The 21,528-nt window shown below is 44.0% G+C and overlaps 1 long non-coding RNA gene across 3 annotated transcripts in view; it reads right to left on the minus strand.

The window, feature by feature from the left end:
- Positions 1–9,656, minus strand: part of LOC122676793 — a 102,827-nt gene extending 93,171 nt beyond the window's left edge. For all 3 annotated transcript variants that reach the window (XR_006335642.1, XR_006335640.1, XR_006335641.1), the window contains exons 1-2: positions 9,306–9,656; positions 7,466–7,539 (exon numbers count right to left, since the gene is read on the minus strand). This is a non-coding gene — a long non-coding RNA (uncharacterized LOC122676793). The remainder of the gene's footprint in view (positions 1–7,465; positions 7,540–9,305) is intronic.
- Between the last annotated feature and the right edge of the window lie 11,872 nt (positions 9,657–21,528).

The following is a 21,528-nucleotide window of genomic DNA, read 5'->3' on the forward strand; positions in this document are numbered from 1 at the left end:
ATCTTGTGGAAAAACCTTGAATGAACTTTTCGGCCAATCCTATACATTCGAATGTATTCTTTAGACTATATTCAAAGAAACCCATCAATTTTGCCCACCGTGATCTGGCTACAATGCCACAATCCTCTTTAAACCTCCCCCTCCTAGGTCACTAAACATCAAAGTGCCTAGTCCAATAATTCTTTTCTCCATCCTCATCCTACTAATAAGCCTTTTCTCATTTCTTCCACCTAGACGATCCTCTTAGACTCCAATGAGTCTTTCTCCTTACCTTCTTTTCTCACTTCCAGGACTGAACTTGGATGCCAATTCAAAAAAACTGGTGAAAAATTGGGAGTACTGGATTAAGACAGTTTGGGGTCTGTCTGTCTTTATTGAATTTGTTGCAGTATTGTTTCAATTATGCATCTCGGTTTCTTGGCCGTGAGGCATGTGCCAGCTCCCTGAGCATCGAACCTGTCCACCCTGCACTTGAAGACAAAGTCCCAGCCACTGGATGGCCAGGGAAATCCCCCAGAAATGATCTTCATCTTCTGCAGGAGGTCTTAGATAGCTTTAAAGACCTGATAAAAGCTATGTTTTTTCCCTTTCCAGAAAAATGCACAATCAGACAAATATTTGCATACAACTCCAGAGGCTTCAAGAGGCCCCTGGGTCACTTTGGAACCCCCAGGGAATCTCCTGATCTATATCCTCCAGGTTAAGAGCCTCTGGGTACAGCAGTGGCAAATGCTTGACTCCTCTCCAATCTTTACCACTTGCCACTTCAGTGCCCCCTGCCATTGGTAAACATCGCCCATTGGTCACGCATTCTCTTGCTGAGCTTGGCGGTGCTTAGCTAAACCTACTGTGGTAATCATTTCACGATCAATCATTTCACAAACCATCATGCTCTATGCTTCAATCTTATACAGTGATGTATGTCAATTATTCCTCAATAAAACTGGGGAAAACGCTCTAAAAACAAATGAACATTTATCCAAGTCACAAGAAATCAAATGGTTTTCCTAAAAGACACTTCTCTTCATTTTCATATTATTTTCCATGATCCACACACACAAAAAGAAAAATTAAAAAAAAAACAAAAAACCCAGCCATTTCTGCAGATGGTCTCCTAACCTGTGTTTTCCTCAAGTGCCCTTCCTCAACTGGAGCTCATGGGTTGGAGAAAGAGAGTCAAGTAACCCAGTCATTACCAACCAACCTGCCTTGTGCAGTGACTTCACGACCATATGGGAGGTCCTTGAGAGAGCCTTCGGGGAGAAACACAGGGGCCACTGACTCTTTGGACCAGCCCAGAATAACTTAACAGAAGAGAGGGTGGGCGAGCAAGTTAAGAGGAAGTGCAGCTGCTCTTCATGACACCCATTCATCCCTTCTCTAATCTGTCCTCCCCACCTTCTCCCCTGCCGCTGTGTCTCGGCATCTCCCAAACTATTCCGAGTGCTCCCGGACCCAGGAAGCCAGCCCAGTGTATGACCTGGGTCCTCCCTCCAGCTGTGCCCCCAAAGCACAAAAGTCTGTGACATCTGCGATTCTGCACATCTGGGGAACAGCGCTCAGGCCAGCAACCACATTTCGCTTTCAATATAATTTCCCCTCTGCCCTTTCTGTCTATTGCAGGCCTCTTAAATCATGGTGGCTGCATCCAGACCTCCGTATCTTAGTGACTATCTATGTTTTGCATTCCTTGCTTCCTCCTCTCCCCCCATGTTTAATGGGAAATGTTTCCTGTCAACATTTCTTCCGTCCTTTCTGGTGACTGTAACTCCAGCCATTTTGTTATCGTCAATGAATTTCATTAAAAAGGATGAAGATCCCACGTTCCAAGATCACTAGGGTAGATATTAAGTGAACTAAGGTTGACCCTCAGCTCCATCACATCCTCCAGAGACCTCCCAGAATGCCGCCTAATAACTGTTTGTGTTTTTATGTAGTCCAAGGTCATAGTTCTATACTGTGCCTTGACAGACCACACTGGATTCCTTCCAAGAACACAATTTCTTGACCCAATTCAATGTCCCATTAAAATTTTAATCTGCCTCCTGTTACCCATGAATATTTGTAACCCACGCTTTCCAAATACCAATTCTCCACAGAGAATTTATGTTTTAGATATTTTCTCCTCACATGACTACATGGAACACTGCTGCACACACACAAAAAGCCCACGTATCTCAAGGCCCTACAACTCGGGCCCTTTTTCTTCTAGACATATGTTCTCTATAGGAACAGAGCTCTGAACGCAGATGTGTGCTAAGTCACTTCAGTTGTGCCTGACTCTTTGCCATCCTATGGACTGTAGCCCACCAGACTCCATGGAATTCTGCAGGCAAGAATACTGGAGTGAGTTGCCATTTCCTTCTCCAGGGGACCTTCCTGACCCAGGGATCAAGCCTGAGGTTTCCTGTGTGGCAGGAGAATTCTTTACCGTCTGAGGCACCAGGGCCCACAGTTAAGGTTGCTGCTGCTGCTAAGTCTCATCAGTCGTGTCCGACTCTGTGCGACCCCATAGACGGCAGCCCACCAGGCTCCCCCGTCCCTGGGATTCTCCAGGCAAGAACACTGGAGTGGGTTGCCATTTCCTTCTCCAATGCATGACAGTGAAAAGTGAAAGTGAAGTCGCTCAGTCGCATCCGACTCTTAGAGACCCCATGGACTGCAGCCCACCAGGCTCCTCTGTCCCTGGGATTCTCCAGGCAAGAGTACTGGAGTGGGGTGCCTCTGCCTTCTCCGACAGTTAAGGTTAAGGATCTTCAAATAGATTATCCTGAATTATCTGTGTGGGCCAACTTAAATTACATGAAAAGTAGAGACCTTTCTCTGGCTACAGGCAGAAGAGAGACAGCAAAAGGAGAAATCAGAGAAATGCATAACCTTGTTGTGTCAGGCCCCATGCATACTAGTTACTGAATTTAATTCTTACAAGAACACTATGAGGTAAATAGATGTATTTCTTTTTATAGGTGTCTCAGTAAAACAAACGCTAAAGTCCAACAGCTGCAACGAAGAAAAGTATGAGGTGACTTTCAGAGAATTCAGGTCTGCCTGATTTAAATTTACTGCGATGTCTTATGGTGTTTTCCATAAATACCACCTTTGCCATCATCACAGCAGACATCCCTGCAACCCTGCAGAAAGCAGCTCATACTCACAGCAACAACTTGAGGAAGGTTTTGTGGCTCAGCTGGTAAAGAATCTGCCTGCAAAGCGGTAGACCTGGGTTTGATCCTTGGGTTGGGAAGATCCCCTGGAGAAGGGAATGGCTACCCGCTCCAGTATTCTGGCCTGGAGAATTCCGTGGACTGGATAGTCCACGGGGTTGCAAAGAGTCGGACATGACTAAGCGACTTTCACTTTATTATCTGAACTTTAAACATGAGAAAATTGAAGCCCAGGGAGTTGAAATGCTTGAGTTCACAGCCCCCGAGGGACACAATTATATTTAAGCTCGGGATTCCTGAGGGCAGGAACATGTTAAGGTTCTTTCCACCCACTACAGTTAGTTCCAGTCAGCGCTGAGGAGTTAAATGTTGTGTCGTCTCTTTTCTAAAATTACTGCAAGGCAGTATTTCTAGCACCTCTGAGTCAGATTTCGGTTGTTCCTCTGCCTTGATTATACGTGCCGCACCTCCCCAGTGCTGGGTCGGCTGCAAATTACATTGGTGTCACTCTGACTTCTCCAGATCCCACACCCAGCTCTGGAATGAAATGGATTCTAACACCAGCGCCTGAAGCCTCTGACTCCCACCTCCCCCAACACAGGCAAACCAGCTCACAGTCCCTTTTGTTTAAGATCTTTTGGTCAATTTGTAATCAACATGTCTTTGTATAAGTAAACTTTTATTTACTTTAGTGTTTCAAATATAACACACCAATTGTCAAGAAAGGAATTAAACATCACATTTAGTTTCATCACCCAGAAAACCAAAGGACGTTACTTTTAAATTGAAATGTTCCTAAAGGTCACTTGTTTTTCAGCCAATTAGTCATGTCATGTCTGAGTTGGTAATGGACAGGCAGGCCTGGCGTGCTGCAGTTCATGGGGTCGCAAAGAGTCGGACACGACTGAGCGACTGAACTGAAGTTGTGTCTGATTCTTTGAGACCCCGTGGGCTGCAGCATGCCGGGCTTCCCTGTCCTTCACTATCTCCCTGAGTTTACTTCAACTCATGTCCACTGAGTTGGTGATGCCATCCAACCATCTCATCCTCTGTCACCCCTTGTTGCTTACAGATTCTGTATCTAATACTATAAAAATGAAATGCATGATAATATCTATCTTTACTTAGGAACCTAGTATTTTAAAATGAATTTCTTTTATGTGCCTGACCCTTTTAGAACTTTATATGTGTTACTTCATTTTAGTCTCATAATACTTTACTGATATATAACTGACATGAAAAAATTAAATAAGATGTTTTCAAAGTGTAAAAAAATAAAATAAGTTGATTTCTTTGGTGTGACATACTTTCTTTCAAAAAAGAAAAGAAACCTTATTGAACTCTGTTGATTGTTTTTTCCTTAAGGTCTCTAGGTTTATCTTCCAAATTTCATAACTGTTTCATTAGTGCTACTACTTGATGAAAGAGGACCTACCTTCCACCTAGCTCATAAATCACCTCTCTGATTCTGACCTCTAGAGCTACCATAGTTTTTCTTTACTTTATACACATTAATGCAAATACCCACTTTTAATACCTCTGAGAATGTGCATCTTGCTCTGCAGATTCTGCAAAGTTCCTGTTTGCTAAGGGCTTCCAGCCTTTCCATCAAAAGTTATGATGGTGTTTTCATTATCCCATAATTCTTTGTACTCCTCAGCTCTGGGTCCTTGTGAACGGAAGCAAACAATAACCTGTGTGATGGTGTGTTCGTTATTTTGGCTACTTCTTCATCTATAGAACTTGACTGAGTGCAGCATTTTCAGTTTCTGTAATTCGAAAAAAACAAACATTTTTCTCAGAGCCCTCAGGCTTGTGCTACTGACTCCACCATTGTATCAGCAATCCCCGACCTTATTTCAGGATACTACAAGTTAGGTTACTAGAGTTTGGTTTTTTTTTTCCACATTTCTCCTTTTCATAAAGTGAGAGCATTGCTTTTTCTAAGCTAACTTCACTCATATGGTCCTGCTTTAATTACCTGAAAAGGGAAACATTAAATCAGATTTTATTCGTAGTGTTAGTCGCTCAGTTGTGTCTGACTGTCTGCACCCCTGAGGACTGTAGCCCCCCAGGCTCCTCTGTCCATGGGGATTCTCCAGGCAAGAATACAGGAGTGGGCTGCCATGCCCTCCTCCAGGGGATCTTCCCAACCCAGGGATCGAACCCAGGTCTCCTGATTACAGGCAGATTCTTTACCATCTGAGCCACTGACAAACCCACCTTATTTGTAGAGGGTGTGCCTAACTGTTTAGTCACAATAGAGTCTATTGAAGAGAGCAACTGGTGTTTTTTGGTGATCCAGATTGAATTATTTACCATTTATTAAAGTATTCCACGTAGAGACTTCCCTTGTGGTTCTGTGGCTAGGATCCCACATTCCCAGTGCATGGGATTTGGTCGGTGGTGAGAGAATAGATCCCACATGCATGGGATTTGATCGCTGGTCAGGGAACTAGATCCCACATGCCACAACTAAAAGATCCTGCATGCCACAATGAAGATGGAAGATCATGCACACTGAACTAAGACCCAACAGGGTCAAATAAACAAATATATACATATTTAAAAAGAAAGAACTCCATGTGTATGGACTACATGCCTAGTAATAACAACGTTTTCTAAGTGCTTACTAAGTACCAGGCATCGCTCTAGGCATTTTACACATATTAATTTATTCATCAAAACAAATATGTGATAATTTAACAGTCTTCATTTTATAGACAAAGACACTGAGGTACAGAAATATCAAGCGTTTTGCCCAGGGTCACACACCTAGTAAGAGACACAGCTACAATTTGTTCCCAGGCAATCTGAATGCTACATTAAGTGCTAGGTCATGGGATATGTCAGTGGCTATCTAGGAAGATGAGCAAATTTTCAAATTAGGATGTATTATTTTAAGAATTAATTACAGAATGCATCATTTTTTCAAAAAGCACCTATCAAATACTGACTCTTCCTCCACTGGAGTAGATACTACGGAGAAGAGAATTAGCAAACTGGTCCACATATACTGAGTGGATTTAAAACTAGCTGAGGAGATCCAGGATACAGATATGGCACCACTAAATAATACGATCAGCATCTAAATGAAAGATGATAGAGAACAGCTTATTTGCGACAATGGAAACTATAAAATGGGAACATTAACTGTGGATTCATTTTGCCAAAGTAGTACAAGGGGCAAGCACTACAGTGTGAACAAATTAAAGCATGTAAAAGGAAAATCTGGATACTGTGACTTCATTCAGTTAATTCAAACAATATTTACTGGGCACCTACTGTGTGTCAGGCAGTGTAATTGTTACTGATTGTTAAACCATGGCACGATTTACTGAGAGAGATTATAAAATTACTTTCTCTTGGGGAACTTCAAAAAGTAGGACAGTCTATATTTAGCTATGCCCAGAGGCAGGGAGATGAGCTGGGTGATGATAACTGCACCTAATAATACCAGGCTGACCTGAAAGAGGGGTGCTCCGTGACCCTCTCTCTTGCTGCCCCATCGAGGTTCACAGGGAGAAGGGTCTTTGGGTCACCTCAAGTGCTCACAAAAGTGTAAGACTCAAGCTACATATTTTTCATCATCTAACCCAATCCTTCATCCCTCACTTTCCTCCCAAACCCTTTTCTAGAGCTCTCTGGGAGGAGACCTGTGACCAACGAACTCCATGTCCTCACGGCTCTGACGGTTCCCTCTTCTCCTGGCTTTGTTAAAACCTGGCTTTTCGCTGAGACACTTCTTCCCCCACAGGCACTCAAGGCCCTGTTGCCTCTCATACCGAGTGTACCTCAAGGCTCGAAGCTGGGGAGAGCCTCATCTCTGCTCATGCCACAGTGCAGCCCACTTCTCTTACTCCCTCTCTCAAAAGCTGCAGCTCCGGCCTTCAGCTCCCATGACTGCCTTGTAGTTGTCAACTGTCAGCCCCTCCCCTAGCTGAAGGCGTTGGTTACGGGCTCTGGTCCTGCTCTACTTCTGCTATCTTCTGGATGCCTTCAACACGCCTATAAATGGACTATTCACATCCCTGGCCTCTCTGTGTCTTGTTTTTGTCCACCTTCTCAACCACGAACATCCACTCCCCCGGTCACGCCCTAGACCTTGTCATGATGGCAGTTCCTCCCTGATTCCAAACAGCCCACTCCCTGACAACCACCTTATCAAACCTGTGTAGCCTACAGACTCCATCACTTTCTCTCCACTAGCCTTCTCTCCATCACCTTCTTACCCAGTTCAAACAGCCACTCCCTGGCAACAGTCTTTGCTCAGCTCTGCTCCTCCTCTCTCTCATACTCACCTAGAAAAACCTCAGCGGTCAGTGAACCAACTTCTCTGCCTTTTTTGGGCCCACGCCCAAGCAGTTGAATATTCCTGGGGGAAAAAAAGAACAAAACGAAGTCAATCAGCTTAAACTGTCTTTAAATTCATGTTAACAAACCTCAAATGAGCTGGGTTTCTCCAGCAAATCCATTTCCCACTCTTCAAGTCAACTAGCTCATACCTTTTTCTTTCTCTTTAAACTTCCCATATCCACTTTTATCACTTTCCCCTCTCAACTGAAGACCTTGATTTATGCTTCACTGAGAAAATACATGTTATTAGAGAAGAACTGCCTCAAATCACTTTCAATAAAATGTATACTGAAACCATTTTTTAAAAAAAGACCATCTATGGAATGGAAAAAAAATATTTGCAAAATGATGTAACTGACAAGGACTTAACTTTCAATATACAAATAACTTATATATTAATAGTTCAACAACAACAACAAAAAACAATCCAATCAAAAAAATGAGAACACCTAAACAGACATCTTTCCAAAGAAGACATATGGGTGGCCAATAGGCGCATGAAAAAGTGTTCAACATAGCTAATCATTAAGAGAAATATGAATCAAAACTACAATGAGATACCACCTCACTCTGGTCAGAATGACCATCATTAAAAAGTCTACAAATAATAAATGCTAAAGAGGGTGTGGAGACAAGGGAACTACACTGTTGGCAGAAATGTAAGCTGAGGTAGTCACTATGGAAAACAGTATGGAGATTCCGCAGAACACTAAAAACAGAATTACCATATGATCCAGCAGTCCCACTCCTGGGTATTTATCGGACAAAACTTTAATTCAAAAAGATATATGCACCCCTATGTCCAGAGCAGCACCATTCACAATAGCCAAGACAAGGGAAAAAGCCTAAATGTCCATCAACAGAGGAATGGATAAAGAAGATGTGGTACATATATACAATGGAATAGCACTCAGCCATAAAAAAGAATGAAATAATGACATTTGCAGCAACATAAATGCAACTAGGGATTATCCTATTAAGTAAAGTATTGGGTTGGCCAAAAAGTTCATTCAAGTTTTTCCATAAGATGTTACGGAAAACCCAAACAAACTTTTCGGCCAACCCAATAAGCTGGAAAGAGAAGAACAAATACTATATGATAGTAGGAAATGGCAATCCATTCCAGTATTCTTGCCTGGAGAATCCCACGGACAGAGGAGCCTGGCAGACCATGGTCCATGGGGTCACAGAGTCGGACACAACTGAAGTGACTCAGCAGGCACACACCACTTATATGTGGAATCTAAAACATGGCACAAATGACCCTCTCTACATAAAGAAACAGACTCACGGACATAGAGTTGTGGTTGCCAAGGGGGAGGGGGTGGGGGCGGCATGGACTGGAAGTTTGGGGTTAGTAGCTACCAACTACTGCATATAGAATTGGTAAATATTAAACATCCTATTGTATAGCACAGGGAACTATATTCAGTATCCTGGGAGAAACCATAATGGAAACTAATATAAAAATGAATGTAAAATTGGCATCAAGTCAACTATACTTCAATTTAAAAAAAAACTTTAAAAATGTGTACCAAATCTTCTTTCCTCCTCAATTATGAAAATGAAACAACAGTCACTTTCCTGTCATTGCTCAACCCCTTTACCTGGGTGCTCCACCTCATTCCCCCTGGCCCTTTGAAGGACTACACTCCTGTTGTCCCCAACATCCTCCACATCAGCAGTTCTCAAAGTGTGATCTGCCAACCGCTGGCTATTGCTGAGACTCCAAACCTATTCTTTCCCCAGTCTCCCCCCCACCACTAACAATAAGCAAAAACCTACCAGTCATCCTTGGTTCCTCCCGTTCCCCTCTCCCACTTCAAATCCGTCACAAACGCTTGCCAATTCTTCCGTCGTCATCTAGCACCCAAACTCTCCTCTCCACCTCTAACCTAAGTCACTATTATGCCTCCGCTGAACTGGTATAACAGTCCCCTAACGAGCTTCACTGCTTCTGCTGATAACCCTCACAATCCATTCTCTGCACACCAGCCAGTGATGACTCCAAAAACCTGTATCAGAACATGTCATTCCCTCAGTTGAATCAGCTGTTCATTGCTCACAGAAAAAGCCATGAAGTGCTGCAAACTCTAGCTTCTGACCGTGTCCCCAGTCTCAGGGCATTTTATTACAGAGCACAGCCTATTTATTTGTCTTTCTTTCTTTGGAGCACTCTGCCCTTTCCACTTCCTGGCTTTTGCACTTGTTCCCTTTGCTTGCAATGCTTGTCCACCAGCTCCTCAGCTGATTACCACATTCTCACTCTTTCAGTCTCAAAAATCTTCCTCAGAGAGACCTTCCCTGAGAACTGTATGGTAGGTGGCTTCTTCAGATTACTTCCTTATTACTGAATTCCTACATGACATTTATTACAACCCACCACTATCTTCATTATTTGTTTCCTCATTTGTCATCTGTTTCCCCAACTAGAGTGTGAGCTTCAGCAATGCAGGGACTTTATTTCTTTTGGTCATTTCTGGATTTCCAGCACCTGGAACAATGCCTAGCAGAAAGCAGGTACTCAATCATCATGTATTAAGTATACAGTGTGAATGAGATTTTTTAAAACTTTTATGTGTGGGTCCTTTGGCTATATTCTTAAAATGCGTTACAGTATCTCATTTAATGACCATAACAATCTAATGAGGCATGGTAACTATTATTTTCACGTGTCAGATAAGGAAAAGGAAGCTCAGGAGAGTTATTTGCTCAGTTACCTAACTACTACCAGCTTTATCGAAGCTTCCCAGGTGGCACTAGCGGTAAAGAATCCACCTCCAATGCAGGAGATGCGAGAGATGCGGGTTCGATCTCTGGGCCAGGAAGATCCCCTGGGGTAGGAAATGGCAACCCACTCCAGTGGCCGTTCTTGCCTGGAAAATTCCATGAACAGAGAAGCCTGGCAGGCTACAGTCCATGGAGTCACAAAGAGTTGGACACGACAGAGCACACACAAGCACACACACATAGCTAGTGCCAGCTGCATTAGTCAGCTTGGGCAGCCACAACAAAAGACCATAGACGGGGTGGCTTGACAGTCAACTTGAATTCATTTTCTCACAGTTCTGTGGGCCAGAAGTCCAATGTCAAGGTGAGCTGATTTGGTTTCTGGTGAGGCCTCTCTTCTGGGCTGGGGGACAGCTGCCATCTTATTATCACCCCACATGGCCTTTCTCCAGGTCACTGCACATGGACACAGAGACTGAGCTTTCTGGTGTCTCATCTTCCAAAGATGCTAATCCCATGAGATCAGAGCCCCATCTTTATGATCTCATTTAACCTTAATTACTTCCTTAGAGGCCCCATCTCCAAATAAAGCCATATTGGAGTTCAGGGCTTCCACATATGAACTTGGGTTGGGGGGAGTACAAACATTCAGTCTGTAAAACTGATAGAGCCAGGATCCAAACCCAGACTTGTCCAGTTCCCAAGCTGATATTCTTAATTGCTGAGTTATATTGCCATGTTGCTTCTGGGTCCTTAGTGTTAGTCGCTCAGTCGTGCCCGACTCTTTGCGACCCCATGGACTGCAGCCCACCAGGCTCCTCTGTCCATGAGATTTTCCAGGCAAGGATACTGGAGTGAGATTTTCCAGGCAAGGATACTGGAGTGAGATTTTCCAGGCAAGGATACTGGAGTGGGTTGCCATTTCCTTCTCCAGGGGATCTTCCCAACTCAGGGATTGAACCTGGGTATCCTACACTACAGGGAGAGTCTTGGTCCTTAGCTCTGCCCTAACCTGAACTTCTCCATGTCTGGTTTCATACATTGCCAGGGATTAGATTACTTGTCTGGTTTTCTCATGGGGCACACCTGCCTTGGAGTTAGGAGCCAGAAATGCAAAGCCTCTCACTACCTGTGTGACCTGGAGCCAACAGCTTAACGACTCTGGATACGTCTTAGTTTTCCCATCAATGAAATATAGGCAATATTAAAAGGTACTTTAGGAACTTTCTTCAGGTGTGAGGGAGAAAACAGTCCTCATGGGAATCCACTGAAGGTCTTGGAGCAAACACACAGCATGATTCCAATGCTTTGTTGTTATGAATATCTTCCAGAGTAACATTAACAGTTGCATAGATGGGCATGAAAAAGCTGCTCCCACCCCAGCATGGTGATACAGCCTGTGGGAAGGGACCTCTCAAGGCTGTGACCAGTATTTTCCCCTTCCTCCTCATGCTGAATCATCATTGTGCTTTTGTTTTGCTTGAATTAAGTATTTTTCTATTTGACTTAGTTGCTTTCCAGGCTGGGAGGGACTGCCTCAAGGGGATCATTCCAGAAGGCAGCCTGTCTGGAAGTTCTCAGCAATGTAATTTATCTACTTGAGATCCAAGGGTAGGGTAAATAACAACAACAATAACAATGACAACCTAATAGTCAAGACTTACACTGCATTAAATACTTTGGCCACTTGATGTGAAGAGCTGACTCACTGGAAAAGACCCTGACGCTGAGAAAGACTGAGGGCAGGAGGAGAAGAGGACAACAGAGGAAGAGGTGGTTGGATGGCATCACCAACTCAATGCACACGAATTTGAGCAAACTCTGGGAAACAGTGAAAGACAGGGAAGCCCAGCGTGCTGCAGTCCATGGGGTCACAGTCAGACACGACTTACAGACTGAACAACATACAGCATTAACTATATACCAGGCACTGATCTAAGTACTACGTAGATACGAATTTATTTACTCTCTACAATATCTCCTGTAACCACACCTAGCAATAAGTGATAGCATTAGTGAAGCACTACAGTAATCAGTCCCATAGCTAGTAAACACCTGGGCTGGGATTTGAACCAAGGGACTCTGGCTCTACACTCCATGCACAAGGCCACTCCTAGCATCTACTGTTCCTCCCTGCCTGGCCTGTAGTCCCAGGAGGAGGGGCCATCCCCCAGGACAGGGGAAGCACAGGGCCCTGTGGGAGGGGAGTATGTCAGGGAGCATCCACCTAGGACTGGAAGCAGAAGCCAGAAGCCTGGGTATGGCTACCAACTAGGAGGTTATGGTTGGTGGCTCTCTGAGAGGTCCCAGGCACCCCATGCTTTCTGCTCTTGTAGCACTAACCAGCCTGCATCCCAACTCTGGGCTCATTATCCAGGCCTGGAGCTCCTCCAGGGATGCTGTCTAGATGAGATCAGTGATCCCTCAGTAGCAGGGGGGACAGGGACCTGGTCCATTACTGAACTACTGGTTTTTTATTTTTCAATTAATTAATTATTTGGCCATACCGTACAACATGCAAGATCTTCCTTGACCAGTGATTGAACGCATGCCCCCTGCATTGGGAGTGCAGAGTTTTAACCACTAGATCACCAGGGAAGTCCTATTTTTATTTTTTACTTATATTTTAGCCATGCACCCTGTGGGATCTTAGTTCCCTAACCAGGGGAGTCTTAACCACTGGACTAAACTGCCCATCACTAAACTATTGTGATCCTGGGCCTAAAAAAATGCACTTACGAAATGAGTAATGAAGTAGGCCCACAAATACCACCGCAAGTACTGGCACAATGGTTTTGAATATTTAGAACCTTTTGTTTATTCCTGCTTAGTATAAAGGCCCTGAGGCAAGTTACTTGAGAAGTTTGGTAAGCAGGCATATTCTCAGGCCCCAAACCTGCGATTCTGATTCATTTGGTTCAGGTGGTTCTTAAAAACATTTTTACTGGAATATAATGGACAACCAGAAAAGTGTACGTAAGTGAACAGCTTGCTGAATTTTCACAAACTGAGGGCATCTATGCACCCTGCACCAAGGTCAAGAAACAGAACATTAGTGGAACAGTTTTGGGGAGTTTTAAACATATGCGTGCTGCGATTCATGGGGTCGCAAAGAGTCAAACACGACTGAGTGACTGGACTGAACTGAAACATATAATCCTGATCATTCTTACGCAGATCTCCTGAACACTGAGAAACACCGCAGGATTGCTTAGCACTAAAACTGTTAAAACGGAAAGAGCTCGCACGTGCATCTTTGAGGATGACAAGGACAGGAGAAGGGAAGCATTGCTCGCTGGGGACAAGTGACGCTGGCATTGCTCCTGGGGTAGTGAAATGGAGAAGGCCAACTAAGTCACCAGCTGGCTTGTTGGATATGAAGAGCAGAGCTCATAAGCTCCCAACACCTGATGAGGGGCCCTGATGACTCAATGGGAGAGAAGTCCATGGATCCCAGGTCCAGGCCTCCAGTTTATTAGCTGCTAAAGCAAACGAGGTTTCAGAGCAAAGACAGAGAGGTCCCATGGATGTAATCACTGAGTCACCCATTTCCAAAACAATGGGAGTCCCTCCTCTATCTGAACCAGACTGGATGAGACCTTCAGAAATTCTTTTTCAATTTCAATCACAATTTCTCACACACACCCAACTCTTGGTTGGGTACCAAGAGTTGCTCTGGAATGTTCTTTCCCATGCTTTCAATTGAGGTCTTTCACTATGGGTTGGACTCATTCGCTGTCTTTTTCCTCCTGTTTTTCCTTTCTTCAGAATTTTTTGATTCCTGATGTTCAGCCTAGAAGCTATGAGCCTGAACTTCTACAAAAATAAAGAAATTTGGTGATGGGAAAAGAAGAGAAGGCTTCATTCTGATTATCTCTTGATCACCCATCCGTGGATTTGTGGAGGTCTGATATCAGCCTGAGTATTCCAAGCTGTTGAGTTTTCCTCCAACATCTAACATCCTTCAAAGCCTCACCTTTAACAAGTATAGACACAGATGGCAGAGAGGGAGAGAGGTCGTGCGGGGAAGGAAAGTCATTTTGGTATCAGGCCTTAAACAATTTCTCTAGTCTTCTATTGTTAAATCACTGACAATTTCTCTAACTTTAAATTTTTTTTCAAGTGCTATATATTCAACAGAGGACTGGGCTGTTTTGTTTTGTTTCCCGGGTTTGGCCTCTAATTCTTCTCCCAGAATTTTTTTCCCCCCCTATGGGAATAGAGTTTGAGACATTTCCAAATAAGTTTGGAAAGGAGTTGTCTAGATTCTATAAAGATTTAAGATGAGTTCCTTTTCTGCATAACTCCTTGTCTCCAGCGATCAGTAACCAAAAGGACAATCTGCATCCTGGTTCCTAAGGAAAGCTGAATGAAGTGTAGCCCCTCCCAGAAAAGTGACTTCTCTTAGTCTACTAATCATTCATCCCATCATCCATTCATCCGCTCTTTTATTCAACAGACTGCCACTGCTGAGTGTATACTGTGTCAGGACTTAGCTAGGTGCAGATCACCAAGTGCAAGTTCCCTTCGCTGGCCTTTCCTTTTATTTCTGGGGGTGCGGTGGGGAGCACTCAGAAGAAGGGGATATAGACATCTCAAATTATCTTCTTTCCCCTCCAGCTGCCTCCAGGCTTCCAGTCCCCAGTTAGAAAGCTGCAATATGGAGACCTCCCTGACAGTCCAGTGGTTAAGAGTCCACCTTGTCACTGCAGGGGATGCAGATCCAAGAAATAACATCCCACCTGCCACAGAGCAACTGGCCCAGTGCTGCAGCTCGGGGCTTCCCAGGCGGCGCAGTGGTAAAGAATCCACCTGCCAAAGCAGGAGACGTGCGTTGGCGCCCTGGGTCAGGAAGGTCCCCTAAAGAATATGGCAACCCACTCCAGTGTTCTTGCCTGGAGAATCCCATGGACAGAGGAGCCTGGCGGGCTACAGTCCATGGGGTTGCAAAGAGTCGGACATGACTGAGCACTCATGCAAGGGAGGGACGGTTGCAACTAAAGAGCCTGTATGCCACGATGAAAGATAGGGAAGGCTGCAACTGGGATCTGACCCAGCTAAATAAGTAATAAATAAATAAAAAGAAAATCTTAAAAAAAAGAAGAAGAAGAAGAAAGATGCGTAACTAAGGTAAAAGCGATTCTCTCCCAACCTGGATCTCCTCTCGGTATTGCTGCTAGCCCCTGGCTTGCTTCAGGATGACTCTTAAGAGCTTAATAAGGGCCAAGGCCATCATTAAAGCTGAGCTTTGCAAGGCCAGCTGCCTCACTCCAGCCGTAGCCCTCAGCGCGGAGGGCCTGGGGATGGCAGGGTCCCTTGACTGCCTGCCGGATGGCCAGCTCGTGCTAGACAAGTGCTCTGGTCTGCTCTGCAGAATCAAAATTCAACTGTTCCACCCAGATTGTACTTGCTAATTTTCATCCTTTTGATCTCATTCCAAACTAGATGTAAGAGCCATTTGCATTAGTGGGGTGAAGATCATTCTGGAAAGCTGAAAGAGCAGCTCAGCCATTACGTTTGAAAATGTTCTACTGGCAGTGTGACTGAGGGCAAAAACCTGGTTCAGGCTGCATTGCGCCTTTGACACTTCGCAAACTGATGTTTTTTCTCCTTCATAAAAAAACTGATTTCCAATTTAAAAGACTTATAATGGAGTTTAACATTTTTCCTTAATGCAGTTTAGGTGTACGTACCTGGTTTTACAACAGATCCAGTAGGTGACAATGGATGTATACCCATCAAATTAAGGGAAAAGAGAAGCACTTTCAGATGGACGGACTCAGTTTACAGAATGATTCTTTTCTTCACCAAAGGAATTTCCACTGGGCTCTCTGAAAAGGGTTAACTTTCCTAGTGTACTTAAACACTTTGCAAAAGTTTCATTTAAAAACATGGTTTAAAAAAATAAATAAAAATAAAAAAATAAAAACATGGGTTAGACATCACACATCCTATGTAAAGAGAAGACTGCTCAACACAGGCAGATGGCTCATGCTATTTTTAGAGCCATTACCCCATTTCAAATGGAATTCAAATGATTTGTCAACATCTGGTTGGTATTCAATGTCCTGTCTAGATGGTACTGAAGCAAAGCTTATACTTGCTTCAACACCTAGGTCAATAGTCACTCCTTTGTTGAGCCCTCTCAGACAATGCTCACCTTTTTTGCAGAGGTGAAATCTTTTGGGCACTTACGTAGCAACTGAACTGCCCACTGTGAAGACTGCCCTAGAAATGGTCTAGGCTTTATCCATTCTGTAAGTTCAAATATGTGCCAGGTCCTCAAGAAACTTGCCTCAAAAGTAATTGCAGTTGATGAAATGGAATGAGAAGCAGCCTTCGCTGTTCTGAAATATTGTCTTTTGGTTAGAATTCCTCAGAATGAGATCTGATTTTGGTCACAGGACTATGTCTCCTAGTGGCTTAAAGTTAGGTTGCCTTTGTGGACAAATCATCAAAATTATAATAGAAAATAAAAGACCACATATAGGTCTAAGCCAGTCAGCATAATCTCCTGCAACCAGAGGGACTGCTTCAGGAATGTGCAATGGAAAGCAGACCTGGGATCTTTGTTGGAATCGAGGAGGAGACAAGTTCTCTCATCCACTGGATTTAATCCTCAGAAAATATAAATTAGTAGTGTCTGAAGGTTGCCTTAGCAACCAGCACAGAAGAAGAAATAATTGGTAGAGAAGCCCCGATGATATCATTCGAGCTCTGGGGTCCAACATCTGCTGAGCTAAACCTGTTTCAGGACTTCTCAATTAAGGGAGCAGGTAAATGCGCTTCTTTATTTAGACGTTTGCCTTGCCCTCTTGTTATTTACAAATGAAAGCCTCCTGGGACGTCCCTGGAGGTCCAGTGGTCAGGACCCGGGGCGTCCCCTGAAGGGAGCACGAGTTCTATCCCCGGTCAGGGAAGTAAGACCCCGCACGATGCGAGACACCACCCAAACACAAAACAAATGAATGAACAAAACAAATGAAAAACTCCTGGCTCCCTGTTTCCCAACTGGTCTTTATATCAATCACCAAGATCTCTGCTTTCTCAGTCCAAAGTATCCATTGGCTGATCTCCATGCCAGTGCCCATAATCCAGTTCAGATTCTCACGGCCTCCAATTTACAAACTCTGAGATTCGTCTCAGCCTCTATTTTGTCCCCTCCTATGAAGCTTCCCAGAAGCTGCCGCTTAATCCTCATAAAGCACAGATATGATGAAGGCACTCAGTCGGCTGCTCCACGGCTTTCACGGACTCGCCACTGCCCCCTGAATTAAAAAACCTACAGACTTCACCCCTCCCCACCCATCCTTTACTCTCACACAGAACACTTCACTTCTGACCCTTCTGGTCACCAACGGTGTGGAGGAGCTTTCCCCACACCAAGGAATTTTCCACAACACTGGCTGGGTCCTACAATGCCCTTCAGTTCTGACACCACCTACCTGGAAATAGTGCCAGGTTCCACAGAGCAAGGTCTTGGTCCCACAAGACTGCTCTCCCATTTCAGATGTCAGCTGGAAGCAGGAGTTCCTCAAGTTACCCACAACTTCTGTCCAATTTACCTATAAACTGGAGGTTCCCATGGACCTCTCCTTGGGTTCAATTAATCTGTTGGAGTGTGGACATTTACTTATGTCTGTGGTTGTTGTGTTTAGTCGCTAAGTCGTGTCTGACTCTTTTGCGACCCTATGGACTGTAGCCCACCAGGCTCCTCTGTCCATGGGATTCTCCAGGCAAAGATACTGGAGCGGGTGGCCATTTCCTTCTGCAGAAGCTCTTCCTGACCCAAGGATAAACCTGCATCTCCTGCATTGCAGGTGAATTCTTTACCGTCTAAGACACCAGGGAAACCCTTCTTAATTCTTACAGCCCTTTATCTCTTCACAACTCAGGACTTTAACTGATCAATTCCTCTTATCTTTCTATATTTTGTTACAGCTATTTGTGGATATGTTCTATCTGGGGCTTCCCTAGTGGCTACGAAGGCAAAGAATCTGCCTGCAATGCAGGCAACCCAGGTTCGATTCCTGGGTCAGGAAGATCCCCTGGAGAAGGGAATGGCAAATCACTCTAGTATTCTTGCCTGGAATAGCCCATGGACAGAGGAGATTGGTGGGCTACAGTCTATCGAGTCACAAAGAGTCAGATATGACTAAGCGACCAATGCTTTTCTCTCCAGTCTGCTCTCTAGAGATCGTTCTGGGGTGAATTAGTGGGTCATCACTAGCAGGTTCAGACAGGGTCTGTTTTTGGTTCTCTTATTAGTGGATCCCATCCCCTACCCCCATAGCAATAACCCATACGTTTACTGAATTGGTATAAAGGGAGGGATGAGAAAGGTTGTTTAATAGATTCTCAGGAAACTTGCTTTTGAATAAGTATAAAAAAATAATTCCTAAATAAGCTACCCATATATAAACAGACACTAGAGGAGCACATAGGGATGCGTGGAAATGGTCTTTCTTAAGTACTAAATCTCACACCTCCCCCTCCCCCAATTTTGCACTACTAATTTTCCAACACAAAAGTAAAATTCAGGTAAAGTTTTGACAAAACGTTAAAAATTCTAAACCATCGTCGTGTGTGTGCTCAGTTGTGTCCGACTCTTTGCCACCCCATGGCGTGTAGTCCTCCAGGCTCCTCTGTCCATGGGATTCTCCAGGCAAGAATGCTGGAATGGGTTGCCATGCCCTCCTCCAGGGGATCTTCCCAACCCAGGAACTGTAAACTATCTCCATGATGATGATCAAAAACCACACATAACTGAAAAAATATCTTATGACCAAAAGTTCTCTCGGAATCATGTTAACAGAAGCCATAACATGCATTTACGTCACGTGTCACAGCTCACAAAATACTTCTACAGACTTTACTTCATCCCAGGTTTACAACCCTGTGAGATCAGCAGGGCAAGACCCATCAGCCCTGTTTACCAGTAAGGAAGAGGTAAGGTCTGAGAGGCTAACCAACTAGCAAGTCTCTATAACCAAGTAGATGAGAGAACTAGGACTAAAACCCAAGGTTTCTGACACCTAGCCCCAGTCCTTTCAATTATTCTGTGCTTCTGACCTTAAGCTAATAGATAACATCATCCCTTGCCAGTGACAGATTTAGTAAAGGACTTATGACCATTGAATTTCCACCACTGTGATATGAAGAGGGGTCTGGTGAGCAGTATCATTGTCCTGCTTCTAAGAGGGCGATACAAGAAGAGAAGTTCTTCTTTTTCTTTCTTTCTGGATTTAACTGTTCATGGTAACTGCAGAGCTTCAGTGCTCCTCACCTGAAACCACCCTATCCCTCCATTTCTTGACATGTGTGGTCCTCAACTTCCTTGTTGTCATTTAAACCAGCATAAGTCAGGGGTTTCCATTACTAATACATGAGGTCATCCTAACAGAAACAATATGGGAAACTTGATGATATAAGGATTTGGGGTAGAGAGTCCTGTGGTTGAATCCCCACTCCAACCCTTCAAATTGGGAATTTTACTCAACTATTTAGAGCCATGGATTCTTATCAGTAAAAACAGGGATATGTGTCCCTGCTGCTCAGGGCTATTCAGTCCAATGCAGTAAGTAGTGGGAAGTGTCTGATACCTGGTAGATAATAGTCATTATTGTAAAGATGAACTTTATACCAATACTATAAATACTTTTACCAAGAAAAAAAAACTTTTAAAACTATGAATTTACACAAAACAACTTTATTGGCTCACTCATGCTCCCTACTCTAGTCAGTAAGGTCTTAGAGCAAATACAAAGGGTGATTCCTAACAAGCTCAGATCAAGAATACTCAACCTTTGAATGAACTTCAGTTCCCTAAAGCTTTGGGATTATGGAACAGGGGATGAAAGTGTTGATAATAAAACTACAACTGGAACTGAGGTTGGAGGGCTGCTACCACGACTGGAATTTGCCTTGAAGTCAGCAATCAACCTTTCAAAGAGCAGTCTAACAAATCAAAGACTTGTCATTTATTTGCTTTTAATTTTCCTGCAGAAAGGGTTTTAAGGATTTAATAGTTCAATTTATTGCATTGTTAAAAAAAAAATAGAGGAAAAAAGAGAGAGACATTGCCATCTCTTGTCCTAAAAGAGAAGATAGTTTGGATAACCTCACTTTACCAAGATGCTGTTTACACAGCCATGAGGTCACAACCATTAAGCACAGGACTGGGCCATTCTGGGCCTTCCTGGTTTGAAGTCAACTACCTTCTTCATTTCAACATTAAAACAAAAAATATCATGTTACCTTGGGATGGTGTCACATTACAAGAAGGAGCTATCTTTTGTTTTTATTCTGCTTTGTCTTATTTTTGCCAGAATTACAAATAATAATATGTAATACCGGTCAACTTTCAAACAGGGTTTCCCTGGTAGTTCAGATCTAAAGAATCTGCCTGCAATGCGGGAGACCTGGGTTCGATCCCTGGATCGGGAAGATGCCCTGGAGAAGGGAATGGCAACCCACTCCAGGATTCTTGCCTGGAGAATCCATGAACAGAGGAGCCTAGCGTGCTATAGTCCATGGGGTCTCAAAGAATCAGACATGACTGAGGGACTAACACACACAACTTTCAAATCAGTTTCTTGCAATTCACTACGTGACTATGTCCAACATCTTAATATTGTTGATTGCAACAACCGGGAAATGCTGTACTTTTCTTAAAATTTTTATAAAAAAGAATAACGATCTAAAGATGTGTGTCAAAATCCAACTGGAGGATGGCAAAGTTTTAAAGGAGGAGCTAATTTTTATTGAGAGCATAATCCCCAAACTACTCTGTTACCTATCACCCCCGTTTGATGGAGTGAACCCACTGTGTATGTGTCAAGGGCTGCATGTATTTGTCCAAACAGGGCCTCAGTCAGCCTTGAGTTAAAAAAATAAAGCATCCGTGTACTCTGGGAAAAGTCAGAGGATGCATACTGGGACCATGAGGACAGCAAGAGGTGGACAGCCATTCCTTACCAGTTCTGGCTTATGTCTTGATTTTTCAGGGACAAGGACGATAACGTGAACAGCTGCTCACAGATCCCACAAGACCTCGGGGCTCAGTGCTCTCCCCACTAATTTTAGTTTGCTGGAAACCCGGATAAAGTCACTCCTCCTTGAAGGGCGTCCAGCTGCCGGTCTCAGTACTGGAGTCTCCTCCCAGCATGACCTTCACCGCTTTGTCAGGGAGCCAGGCTCCCCGAGCTGCCACCCCGAACCCACCCGTCCTCCAAGAGCACCCGCTGCAGCCCCCGGCTCCAACATCCACCTGCCTTCA

This window comes from Cervus elaphus, chromosome 2 (genome assembly GCF_910594005.1).
Source record: "Cervus elaphus chromosome 2, mCerEla1.1, whole genome shotgun sequence".
Lineage (NCBI taxonomy): Eukaryota > Metazoa > Chordata > Mammalia > Artiodactyla > Cervidae > Cervus > Cervus elaphus.